The following is a 13,907-nucleotide window of genomic DNA, read 5'->3' as shown; positions in this document are numbered from 1 at the left end:
GGTTGTGACTTCTTGTACAAGAACTTGTGCAGGTTAAGACTTTCACAGTGATCTTTCCTATTTCTCTGAGTTTTTTCTAAGCATTTTGTGTGTGTATGGCTGAAGAAAACAATTAGCACCATGTTCAGTAATTATGTGCAAGAGTGGTTCGATTCTGCTCTCAAAGACAAGTGAAAAACAATAATAGAATCACAAAATGCTTAGGAAAAAAACATGGGCAGGGTCACCTTCCAGTAGATTAGGTTGCTACATCCAGCCTGGCCTTGAGCACTTCCAGGAATGGGGCATTCACAATTTTTCTGGGCAACCTGTGCCAGCAACTCGTGCCTTCACAGTAAAGAATCTCTTCCTTATATCTAATCTAAACATTCTCTCTTTCACCTTAAAGCCATTCCCCCTTCTCCTGTCACTACCTGCCCTTGTAAAAAGTCCCTCCTCAGCTTTCTTGCAGGTCCCTTTCAGGCACTGGAAGGTCACAATAAGGTCACCCCAGAGCCTTCTCTTCTCTAGGCTAAACAACCCCCTCTCTCAGCCTTTCCTCCCAGGAGAGGTGTTCCTTCCCTCTGATCATTTCTGTGGCTCTCCAACAGGTCCATGTCCTGTGCTGAGGAGCCCAGAGCTGGATGCAGCACTGCAGGTGGGGTCCCATGAGGGCAAAGCAGAGGGGCAGGATCACCTACCTTGACCTGCTAGCCACGCTGCTTCTGGTGCAGCCCAGGACACATTTGGCTTTCCAGGCAGCAAGCACACACTGCCAGCTCATGTCTGGCCTGCCAGGGACAACAAGCAGCATTTTTTTTTCACTTTCTTCCAACATCTAATAAAAAATACATTCCTGCAAATTTTCATCTGTTGTTTACCATATTTTATTTATTTTTTTACCATGTCAAAGCTGGTTTGACGGATCTGTGGCATTCAGAATGTTAATTTCCTTGGGAACTTCTTCAAGTTCCTTACTCACATTGAAGAGATGGGTTGGATAAAATCAGTTAGGGTAAAATGTAAGAGTTTGGGATGTGCAGGAGATTAACTTAGATAATAGTGTGTATCTTTTACTGTATCAATCTGAAACTATAAAAGGCATGGATTATAATAAGCATAAAGTCCTGATACAAAAGGTCCTACCTGCATGCATAACTCAGTGCACACTAACTTTACTGGTTTGGAGACACATCATTAATGTATTTGAAAATAAGTACTTCACTTGTTTAAATATTTCCTGCATTGCCAGCATGGAGGAATAAGGATACAATTCTCCATTGTACTGCAACAGGCACGATTATAAATGGAAAGGCAGTTTTAAAATAACAAATTCTCTATTATGTTTCATTAAAAGCCAGCTGTTTGCTACCAGCAATGAACACAGAAGGGTCTGTGACAGCAACACTCCAAGTTATACTTTGTCTAAGTGTATATGCTGGTAGTGCTGACCTGTTCCAGTATATGACTTTCAAACAAACTCTCTTTGCTTTAAAGTTAAGTTGGCTTTTTTTTTTTTTCCAAAGTTCCTAGTAAATAATCACCAAATCTCCATTTATGAAAATAGAACTGAGCAGAAATTCCTAACCGAGGCTTTGGGTCCGGACAAACGGTCGCAAATGTTTAAATATTTGATTGGAGAAAAGCCAAATTTTGAATGTCACAGAGAGCAGCCAGCGCCAAGCACCCAATTCTCCTACAGGGCCTGAATGCTGGAGCTGGGGCTAATTGTTTACCCAGCCTGTCTGCCCGGGCAAACAAGCCCCTGGAGGGAGGCTGGTTGCTCAGATCCCCATTCCTCAGCCTTTATGTACTTATTAGGCTCACAGGGAGGGATGGCAGCGAGGCAGCGCTGGCAGAGACGGGAAACGCCAGGCTGACATCAGAGTGCTCTCCCTCCGAGTGTGAACATGGGGCTTCTGCTGTCAGGAGGCAGGAGGAGGCTGGGATGGGGTTGAATCCCCTGTACTCCACTGTCAAGGAAAGCTGACTGCTGACTGAGCCTGATCCTGCAGGCAATATCCTCATCGGAATAAATGGGAGTTCTGTCTGATTAGCAACACTATTGTATTATGTTGGTTCATGGATTGTTTGGGTTTCTCTGGAATGCACAAGTTTTAACTCTGTTTGGAACTGCACTGTGCTATGCATTATAAAACTGAAAAAAAGAGATACTTTCTTACCCTATTTGCAATAATGATAGGAAAAAATAGTCTATATGTCTAATTTTGCACACTGTGTAATTGCCACAACCTAGAATAGAGTCAGCATCCCAGAACCTCCTTTCAGTAGGTAATATTACTCTAATCTAATTTGGTTTCTCAGCTACATTCCTAACTTTAGGATTTAATTCACTTTTGAATTTCATATTCTTCCATATTCCATATTCCTTATAATAGTTCCAGGAGACTGTCAGATTCTGTAATAAAGCCCCCTGTGTCATTCAGTGAAGGACAGAACTTTTAATTTGTCTCTAATGTGCTTGAGGAGATAATAAATTTTTGGAACTGACTTTATGATTTCTTGGAAGTGTCTGAGGAACAGAAAGCAAAAGAAATGTGGAGCTGGAAAACAGCAGCTTTTGAGGTTAAACTGTTTCTCTCTTGGAAATTTATCTGAGGAACTGTTTGTTTCCTCATGGTGGTTGCTTAATGTCATAGTTTGACTGAGATGATGAAGTGTGGGAATTGAAGAGAGACTCTCAATGTAGAAAACAAGCTCTGTGCTTTGCCTTGGAGGTCAGTGGTGAACCTTTTGTGCATCAGCACCCTGCTCCTTTAGCATGCAGCAGTGCCTGTGCTGAGGCAAGGGGACCCCCAGGTCTTCCTCACTCACTCAGTTTCTGGCCTTTCTGCTGAGCTGTCTGATAAATATGTTAAAAAGTGGTGCTGTTGGAAGATTCATTTATATTTCAAACCTGTGTCTCCAAATTGCCAGCTGTCAGTAACTCTGGTTGCTGCTGCCTTGGACCTGGATTGAATGCCTGAGAAAAGTGGTAAGCTCCATGTGCCATTGTCTGGCTCTATGAAAAAGCTCCTCTGGCTCTTTTCTAACCCACTGAGGAAGACTGAAGTGGGTTCAGCTGTAGATGGAGATAAAATCACAGAGAAAGCAGGGAATTGGGGAGGCCCTTATGTTCCCCAGAAGCAGAGGAGATGCTGAGGAGTTCTGAATACTAATACACCACCTGGGAAATAAATAGGAGAACTGGAGGACTGTGCAGCTGCAGAGCTATGCCATCACTGGAATTGCAGAGGTGTGGTGGGATGTTTGCATGGCTGAGTGCACACATGTGCTCAGGTGGAGCTATAACATGAATCTCACTCTTCAGGAAACACAGATAAGATGGGAAGAAGGCTGTGCTCAGTGTCAAGGAGAGCTCTAATTTGCAGGATGACTAGATGTCTCCAGAGGTCCTTTACAAAGTAAATTTTTCTACAATTCCCCATGATGCATTTTCCTTGGAGGATTATTCCTTAGCATCACAGATCTCTAGTCAGGAGCCCAGCCTACATTGCCCATTTTCCCTTGTCACTGTTTATTCCCACTGCATTCTGCTGGAAAACATTTTTCCATCTTGGTCACTTGCCAAAATTAGTGATAAAACTGGAATTAGGAAGACACTGCCAAGAAGACAAGTTTCTGACATCCTCAGTTGAATAATCACTTGTGTCTGGGAATACTGATCAGGATTTAGTTCTCATTTTGTAATCTCACATTCAGTTATTTCTTGCAAGCATTGGGTTTCTAGAGGAAAATAGGGCAACCTAAGAACCTGCACTTGGCTAAATGCTAAGAGTAGAAGAAGGGCAGGTTTTCTGATCTAGAAGTAAACATTTTAGTACCTTGAAATATTAGAAGCCCAAAAGTCTGTTAGGGTGCAGTCACAACAAGAATTTAAAGCTGTGGGTCTTGTGAAGGGATGGACTGGGATGGAAGGCACTAAGACAGAGTGGTGGGATAAACAGCTGTACTGACATCTCCACATTGCTTGACCCTTAACTGGACTTTCCTTGAAATGCCTGATGGCATTTTTTCTCCTCCAGTCCTTCGTGTCTCCTCTGGCCTTCTGGCCATCAGAAGAGGGAGCTTTTGCCCCTGCTGCCCAGAATCCCAAATCATTCCCATGCCCAGCTGCAGGCAGTAGCATTTTCTCTTGTTACAGCAGATAGTAACCTGGAATAAAAATCCATGTTGAAAGCAGCATTGCAAACCAATATTTGAAGGAATACTACAGTCAGAGCCATAGCATAAAGACATGCCTTGTGAAATTTTGACAGCTCATATTTAACCTTTTTCATAAAGCATTTCAGGAACTACTCAGACCAGTCACTTTGCCTATTCAATTATATTTAAAACTTGTGTCCAAGGATAAAAGCAGTTAATTGTTTTATTAGATTGTGGTTTCAATGCAGTGGATAGGAAGTACATAGTTTCCCACTCAGCTGCTCTGGATAGTTCCTACAGCCTCCTCTCTATTTGGATGCCAAGCCTGCTAGACCCTGTCACAAATAGCCAACTGGAAGTTAGAAGACTGGAATGGAACATAGTTGCCAACTTAATTCTGCATTTATGTTTTCCAGTGATTTCCAAGGAAGAGCTCCTTTGGTGCTGAGCTGGGAATGACTGCAGATTGGCACAGCCTTTTTCTCTTAGTGATTACTCTGTGGTCAGAATACAATTTTTCCATAAGAGATTTTTCCAAGAAGCTGAACACAGACAAGTTCAAACGCTCTGTGGAGTTATGGAACTGGACACTGCTCCTGTCTGCCAGCAGAAGAAAGGGAATGGCAATAAGAAAATGATAAAGCAAGCTATGTATAGGTAACTGTGCTGATACTTTATTTTTTCCATCTCTGATCTTCCCACTGTAGGTTCCAGATCTTTGTATGAAGAAAGGAAGCTGTACAAAATAGGAAGGATGCACAATACCATAAGGGAATTTGGACCAAGTTACCTGAAGCTGAGAGGTGCAAGTGGACAATCTGCAGGGGTCCAGTGCAGTGCAGTGAGCAGCTAGAACCTTGGGAGGCAAAGAAGAGTTACTGGGATACAGCAATCAAATCAAAATCACATGTGAACTTGAATGTCTCAAGGACAAGAAGCCAGTGGCTAGGCAGGGGTTCGTGCCAACCTTTCTAAAATGTCAGCATTGCTCATGCTCCATGGCTCAGGGACAAGTTATCTTTTCTGGGTCAGGCAGCCTGAAAATATCCCTCTGGTGCAAACAGGTGATCCCAAACCTGGCAACTCAGCTAATCCCATGCCCTATGTATATGTCTCTGTGAACGTGCTGCAACATAAGGCTGGACCTACATACTTGGCTAAGAGCAAGAGGAGACACAGATACACAGCTTGTGTCACCCAGAGCTGTGGGCAGTGCTAATGGGGAGGGCAGCTGCCTCCACAGCTCCCCCAGGTAAATCCTCACTGCAAAAGGACAGCTTATTCCTCCATCCCAGACATCAGTGCTGAGGTCTTTTCGGAGCAGAAGACTTTCCTACTGAAAGTCATTTTGCACTGTCCCTGGAAATGTGTCACTGTGGAAAGTTTCTATCCACCTATTTGCTGGATTGTACCAAATAATGCAGCTATAAAGCATCTATGACTGCCTGAAAATATTCTGACATAATTTTTTCCTATTTCATCTACATTCAAAACTTCCTCTGTAACAGTGCTGACTTTGATGGTGTTTTGGATTGGGTTCTTTGACTGATTTTTTATTTCACAACAAGCTGTTGTCTCCAAACATATTTTGTTCTATATTACATTATATTAATACTCCCCAAAGCTAAAGCCATAATAGTATTCTTTGTTCTCACCATAGTAGGACTGACATTAAAACGTTGGCATTTCATGTGGAATGGAAATTTGAGGTTTCAGATAGATCTAATCACTTTTAGTTAATCCCTAATTTCAATAATGACTAAAACATTAGGGGCAGGGGCTCACACCTATTCTGTAGAATCCAGCTGTATTCTCAAAAAAGCAGGAAGATGATTGTTTCATAAAATAATCTGAACCTCCATGAAAAATTTTGTTGGAAATCAGAAAATGTACTTAGAGCCAAAATCAATCAATAGAGATTCTGTCTCTGTTTGCTGCTCTGATAAATTTGAACTTAAACTCTCACTGTCATGGAGAGGAAAATGGAATACATTAACATTGATGAGCAAGGTTGGCAAGCTGTCTGAATAAGCTGCTTGGAGTGAGGAGCAATGTACACAGCCACACTTACCATCCCTTTCATTTCACTGAGTGAACTTCCTCCTCATTTTCTGAAGAACCCTCTTGGAGGAATGATTCTGACCAGCTTCTTTATTTATAGCCACAACAAAGCCAAAGTTTTGGAGTTTTTGCATCTAATAAAATACAAAACGTAGTGAGAAACTCAGAACTACAGCACTTTCTAGTAGATAACCATTTGCAGTGCCTTTGGTAGTTGAGAGTTAGAAAGAAAAATTTTCCCATGCCAAGGAAAGGTGAGAGGGTCCAGTAATTTAGTTTGCATCACTTATCTTTTCCAGAGTCACAAGCCAAACCACTGCTATAGATTTCCCCCCTCCCACTCACTGGGGTTTTTAATGTGAGAAATATCTTCCCATGGAAAGCAGCGGTTATACAGTCACATGGGATCCTGCCTTACTCATACTGTTGGTAGCTGTTTTATGAAACAGGGCAGAGATGCCAGAGCAACCCTCAGGCTGGGATCTCTCTTGTAAGCAGCAGCAGGAGGTCAGGGAGGAGCAGACAGACTCCAAAAGATCCTCCCAGTCATCTCAGGGAGTGACTTTTATTGGACTAAGCAGCAGGAAAACATCCTGCTGTGTATTATGGCCCACGTACTGCCAGGAGAACAGGGGACATAAATCTGGAGACCAAACCACCTGTGCTCCCTGAAGACCCTAAAATTTTTTTGCAAGACAAAGCTGTTCAGTTCTGAGCCTTAGACAAATCCCAGTCTAAGTACGATGTGCTTATCCTCAGTGCTTTGCCAGCAGCAGCAGGACACTTACCCATCACTCTGTGACCTTAGCAGCAATACCAGCACTGTTTGAGCATCTGCTCTGCCCAGCACCACCCCAGCTGGCAATATTCCAGTGCTAAGCAGAGCATCCTTTAAGTATTAGACTTAGAAAATGCTTTGAGAATGCCACACAATAAATTGCAAGCTTTTTGAAAATCCCCAGCATATGTGATAAAACTTGAAACAAGAGGAAGGGGGCTTGGTGAACCCAGATAGCTGCAGCACCACAGGCCATGAGCAGCTTGCTCACTGCTCTGGAGAGTGCCAAGAGGGGAAGCACAGCTCTGGGTGCTTGGGGTGTCCCCCAGTTCACCTGAACAAGGTAGGCATCAGGCACTTGCACTGTGTTTGTGCCTCAGGAGGTGGCCATTGAGATTAATGTGTGCAGCTCCTCTTTTCACTCCTAGGCTGCTTTGCCTTTTTGTCACTGAGCACAACAGCATTTCCTTCAAAATGTGTCCCAGTGGAGACACAGCAGGAGAGGGAGTTGAAGCAATGTGAGTTGATGTCACCCTCACCTGCAGGAGCAAAGGCAGAGTTGTTGGTTGATGGGTGTGCTGGACATACAGATGAAATGAGTCAATCTTTTTCTAAAAACCATTCCCACAAAAATCTCCCAACCAACCAAGCAACCAACCAACAAAACATAGATAAAATGAGAACTGAGGCCATTTGGAGAGGTCTTAGCTCTTACTTTCACTGTTCTGCCAAGACTCTCAAACATTGAAAAGATGTTTTTTGACTCTGTTATATATTAATCTTCTACAAAGGCTGGTAAAGACAAAAATAGGAATGAAGAAACATCACAAAAGGAAAGCTGTGGGCCTATGCTCTTCAGGATATTAAGCCTTTGGAGACTGAGGGGAAACCTCACTACAGTTACAGCTTCCTCCTGAGGGGAAGAGGAGGGGCAGGCACTGATCTCTTCCCTCTGGTGACAGTGACAGGACCCAAAGCAATGGGCTGAAGCTGTGTCAGAAGAGATTTAGGCTGGATATTAGTAACAGGTTCTTCACCCAGAGGGTGTTTGGGCACTGGAACAGCTCCCCAGGGCAGTGGTCACAGCACCAGCCTGGCAGAGCTCAAGGAGCATTTGGACAATGCTCTCAGGCACATGGTGTCACTCTTGGGGTGTCCTGTGCAGGGTGAAGAGTGGGACTCGATGATCCTGATGGTCCCCTTCCAACTCAGCATATTCTGTGATTCTGTGAGATCTTGCAAGCGACTTAGGGCAGTGGGAGCCACAGCACTCTTGTCACTGTGTTCCCTGGAAAGTCTGCCCAAAGTAGAGCCAACATGGAAAGTTAAGACAGTCTTCATAGGATAACTGTCCTGGTACATCTTCCATCTCTTTTTCTCTCCTGTTTCTATTGTTAGTTGTATCTAGTAATCAAACCATAACTAATGAGTTGTAAAGGTATGTGACAACAGTCAGAGACATTTTCCTTCCTTGTACAGGAGATTCACCACCAAGTTCCCAGCCCCAAAGCACTGTCTGTGGACACTCATGGATATAATGTGAAATAAATTAGTTTCAGGCTTCACCCAAGGCCCCTACTTTGGGCCACTCTGACTCACAGGAACCCACAGTGATGCCTACAACACCATAGTGGGGATTTTTTTATTGTTTTCCTCTGAATTAGGCCACAGTAATAATGGAGTGTCATGAGACCAGCACCAAACAGAAGAAATCCTGCCAAGTGAAGCTGTACTTATGTACAGTGTGAAATCAGCAAGGAAAGGAACTGCCCAGAGACTAAAACATTTCCATGTTAAACTTATGATTTAATACTTGTGTAAGTAAAACATTAATATGGGTAAAGCTATCTTCAAAACAGAGCCAGTGCAGAGTTGATCCAAAAGTCAACAGGACAAAAGAATCTAGAGCAAAAATCTGAGCCAAACCACTGCTGCTGACAATGTCTGGCAAGAAAATTCACCTCAGAGAAGAGCTTGAGGACAAGGCTCCATTTAAAAACATAAATCAGACCTTGCCCTTTTCTTACTGTCTCTGTGCCTTTATTCTCACCAGATGTAAAAGACTCATGATCTTGGAGGCCTGGGATATAGTTTCTAAGAGGTCTCTGCAGGATCAGGATTGCTTCTGGGATTCAGATTCCAGCCTGAGCTGCAGCTGACCTTGCCAACTTGGAGGCACAAGGACAGAAATCTTTAAGTGAGTCTGGCCCAAATGGTATTTACTGACAGAGAGCTTGTCTTGAGCTTGCCAGCTATTAATTGTAGTTTGACAAATTATAAAGGCTTCCTGTCGTCCATCAGGGTATCCACTTCCCATTATTCTGGGCTAACAGTCTGTGAAATGAAAAGGCAAACAGAGCTCCATTAAAACAAAGCAAGACACTTCCTTGGCTGGCAGGTTTGGAAGAGTAGGAACCAAGTCCCAGGGGCTGCACTTTCAGCTTCATCTCTGAACAGCCATATGGGGGAAAGAAAGGACAAACCATGTGTACCTCAGTCCACACACTCATCGAGCTGGGACACACACTGCTTCTCAGAGTCATCTTAGAATGTTATGGAAATTAATTACAACTTATAAAGCAGTAAAGCAGATGCTGGATGGATGCAAATACCACATTCTGATATTCCAAAACCATCCTGATTAGCTTTCAAAGCTCTAAATGTTTTTATTAGTCGCCATTATTTATTAGTGATACCAGGATGAGGGTATTAAAACCAATATCATCAACTAATTAATTTATCATCTGGTCGAGTACAAGGGAAAATACTGAAGTTAGCTGTGCTAGGACAACACAGCTATGTGAGAGATGGGGCTAACTCTTTCCTTCCTGTAGCCATGTGACAATCCTACTTGTTAGGAAATAGCATCTAAGTTGTCAAGGTAAGTCTGTATAAACTAAATACTTCAAAAGAACTCAAGAGAGCCCCATACATCTCCCAGCCTGTGCCCACAGCTGCAGAGTGCTGTGTGTACCTGATACAGAGGTTAGAAGGATTCTGGGTACCTGGGACTTGTCCAGAGCCTGACTGTGAGTCAAAGCCAGGAATGCAAGTCAGGAGCCTGAGCCACCACCCCCTGCCTGAACCAGGAGACTGCAGTGCCTCTCAACCATAGTCTGAGCTCGTTTGATCCCACTGCTATAACCACCCCCTAATGAGGACCAGATACATCAGCCTCCACAAGGAGACAGGGAAAAGGAGGGAGGATTTCCTCCCTAATACCATAGAAAGAAGAGTAGTTCCTGGAATATTTACCAAGCCACTGAACCAAAACGTTGTTTTTACATTTTGTTTTTCAGGGCTTTTCAGCTCCTCTATTTACTTGATAGCTGTTTCACAGCCCAATTCCTTGAGTTGTTCACTAGAAACCTGTGATGCAAAGGAAACATAGCCACATCTGATGTCCCAGCATCCAAAAAGCAACTGCTAGGGGAAAATCATATGTAGTAAGAAGTTTGGGAGTACTTGCATGTATGAAGCTACTGTCCTTAATCCTCAGCATTTAGAATGCTGCCTCTAATTTGCCTTAAAATATTTTTTAAAAAATTAACTAAAACTTTACATGCCAAATAAGAAAACCTGCAGTACATTTGGCCCTTGAAGTGCTTTGATTTGATTTGAAAGTAACTATTTGGATCACAAGGCTAGCAAAAGGCATATGCCTCAGAGTGGCAGCTTTTATTCTTTTAGGGCAATCAGCATCCCCTCAGTGCAAAGGATTAAATCAAAACTAAATTAAATGGCATACTACAGAGAAGACTGGCTGTGTACTTTTCAATATGGACAAAGCAATCCTTCTCCTCACTGGTAAAAGTTCATGCTAGTGCAGAGACCCAGCACAAAGCTCAGACACCACTTAACATCCTGCTGAGGGTTTAAGTGTTGGCTATGCTTTGTGCTGAGCCTCAGTAATGGATGGAATATCACCCACAAGAAAGGACAGGATGAAACTGAATTTAGATTTTGCCTGGGACTGATTCTGTAATTTTTTGGTGGGAATTTTTAGTCAACATGAGATACAGGATGTGGCTTTACATTTCACCTCATACCTGAAATGTGCCTTCATGATGAAAAGGGCACACAGATACATTACCCAGGATAATATTTCTTCAAGGTAAAAGGACACTGCACATAAAATATCTGCAGACCAACTATCACCCATCAAAGGCAGTGCCATTCACCTCAAGGTGAGTGTGACATGAAGGAAAGCTTCACCTGAAGGAAATGACATGAGTAATTCTGGCTCAGGGTCTCTTATAGGGACTACAAAATCTGTGTCTTCATTTCTGACTAAGAAGCATTGTGCCAGTACCATGGCCATCCAAACTGATCTGTGCATGCACTTCCCTTGGGATCTTGCTACTGGGACTCCAGCTGAGTTGCCAACACTGATTCTTCACTCAGGTATCACTTTATTTTTTCCTATAATGGCTTTGTTTGTGTCCCAGATTCTGCCCTCAGGAAAGAGGGTGCAGATGATGTTTGTGGCTATTCTGAACTTCCCATAATCTATTGGTATTTCCAGCCAGGGCAATCATGTGGGTTGGCTGCTGTAAGAATGAGTGACTGGGTTTGCCCATGGTGTCATTTCTACACAGCTGCTTCAGCCCTTTCTTCTACAGTTGCTGCTTCTTGTGGACTTTCACAAAAGGAAGCTCAGCTGGAAGTTGAAACTCCCCAACTCATCACACCACAGGCATGTTTGGAACAAGGTACCAAGTTGAATCCTGGAGGTAAGAGAAGGGATACAGGAGGCAAGCTATGGTATGTGTGCATGGGGGAGACTAAGTGTCTTTGTTTAGATAGGTTTAAATAAGAAAAGAAGAGAAAATGTTTAAGTGAGGGATCAGTTGCAGAATTCATTGCAAAAATCATGACAGACCCAGCTAAGATGCACACTTCCCACAAGTATAAAGATATTAGGCAGTAAAACTGCCTTGGAAACGAAATCCACATTTGTTTCACTGTACCATCCCAGATGTGAAGCAGAGCACCTTCACTCAGCAGGGCTGGTGCACTCAGGTCCCCTAATGTCCATGGAGCCCTGGGCAGAAGCCAGCTGTCAGCTTCCAGCTCCAGGTTTTTCCTCTTCATATCAGAGAGTAAGCCAAGGAAATCAGAGAGCATGAGAGGTATTTTCACATTTCCCCCATAGATTTTAGCATGAATGTAACATTGAGTGGCAGTTAGCACCAGGACTGACATAGCAGAGTGGACATAGAGATGTCCAGCATCCTCTTCCCAAAAACCTGCAGCACCAGATGCTGCTAGGGAGGATACCAGAAACTCTGTGTAATCTGATCCCAGAAGAACTTAATTCTTTATCAGTTCCAAAAATCTGATTTTGGTTGGGGTTTTTCTTTTTTTGGCTTTTGAAATATCTTTCCCATTCCTCTGGATATTCTCACTGGCCATATAAATGCTTTGGCCCTTCCAAGAATCCTGCTAAACTCTTGGTATTAATGGCTGTGTCTAGACCACTAAATTAAACAGAGCCACGACACCATTTCTGACACTGCTCCCTCCATGCTTTTCTCTGCTATTTTATGGCCCCTTGACATGGATCAGCATCAGCCAGCAGAAAATACATACCTGTTAGCATAGTGCAGAGAACAGCACATTCTTGGGACCATTCCCAAAGGTAGGCTGGGTGTGGCCACCCTGTTTTTAGGGGTAAAAAAGTTCAGTCAGGTGGGTATGAATCATAACATGCCTCTGGCTTGGTGCCAGGCATCAGTCACTGGTCTGTAGTAGTACAGCTGCAGCCAGTGGGACTTTTAAATAACAAGCTCCATGGACCTGTTAAGCACACTGGGAAAAGCATCACTGGGTAGCTTTTGAAGAAATCTCATGTTATGTCCATAGCAGCCTGATCACCTTTAGGGGAAGAAGACAACATTTCCACCAAGGACTTGGTGCTATGTCAAAGTGCATGCTGTGCAATGAAGGTTTTGTCACATTTTTCAAACATGATCAGCAGCCTAAGATTAAACATGCACAAAGAAGGCTTAGCACTGTCCCTCCCAAATACCTCCCATCCCTGTAGGCATGTTCAAGGCTTGCTCAAAACAACTTGGCTTAAATCTATCAGTCATCTTCAAGACAGACACAAAAACCTTCTCACCTGAGGTGCTGTTACCTGAGTATCCAAATGGGAGGGTTTGGATTGCCTCAGCCAGCTGCCACCCTGAGCAGCACTCTTCAAATTGACAGCACACAGGTTTTTTCACAAGCCAGGGAACACCTCTTTGAGTGCCACAAGGCTCCTCAGCCTGGTCCTGCAGTCCACTCTGAACCCAGTTTGAAATGTCTGCATCCTAACCACACTTGCACATACTTTTCTAAGAACAGGAGGAAATTGTCCACAAGGTCTCTGTTGACCTTAATAACACAAACACAAAAATATTTTCAGTCAAGTTAAGTAGCAGAAAATGTGTCCAGAACAGTGTTGAGTAACCCTCCTTGAGGAGGGGAGTGTCTGTGGAGTCAGTGGGAATTGACACTGATGTCTCAGAGGACTTGGGAATACCAAGGATGAGGCACACCAAAAAAGGCATAAGTAAATATTTAACTGAAGACTGCAAGAACTTTCTCTTTTAGGTAAATCACTCTCCATATCTGAGTTCACCCCAAGGTGAAAAGGGCAGAGGGCAATTAAGTGGGCATCACCCAAGTAATTCCAAGAAACAAAGAGTATTGCTTATGGGAAAATCATTAACCCAGAGTGAAAAATAAGCAGTTCGAAAAAGAATTGGGAAATGGATGACACTGTCTGAAATAGAGAGGAGAAGTGGATGTTCTATTAACCACATCTGACTTGAAGCAGTTTGCTCCCTCTGGTATGTGCCCCTGCAAGTACTTTCCACCAAGAGATAGAGATGGGTATGTTTGGGAGAAAAGGGGTAAGAGATACATCCAAATC

At 43.3% G+C, this 13,907-nt stretch overlaps 1 long non-coding RNA gene across 1 annotated transcript; it reads right to left on the bottom strand.

The window, feature by feature from the left end:
* Positions 1-4,389: 4,389 nt before the first annotated feature.
* On the bottom strand, positions 4,390-13,249 carry LOC130252778 (uncharacterized). The gene is made up of 4 exons (XR_008840434.1): positions 13,110-13,249; positions 12,578-12,646; positions 6,218-6,341; positions 4,390-5,002 (listed from the first exon to the last, which is right to left on the bottom strand). It is a non-coding gene; the product is annotated as an uncharacterized LOC130252778 (long non-coding RNA).
* Positions 13,250-13,907: the final 658 nt, after the last annotated feature.

Source organism: Oenanthe melanoleuca, chromosome 1 (genome assembly GCF_029582105.1).
Source record: "Oenanthe melanoleuca isolate GR-GAL-2019-014 chromosome 1, OMel1.0, whole genome shotgun sequence".
NCBI classification, from domain to species: domain Eukaryota; kingdom Metazoa; phylum Chordata; class Aves; order Passeriformes; family Muscicapidae; genus Oenanthe; species Oenanthe melanoleuca.
Note: the sequence above shows the minus strand (reverse complement) of the source record. Positions and strands in the feature narration are given on the sequence as shown.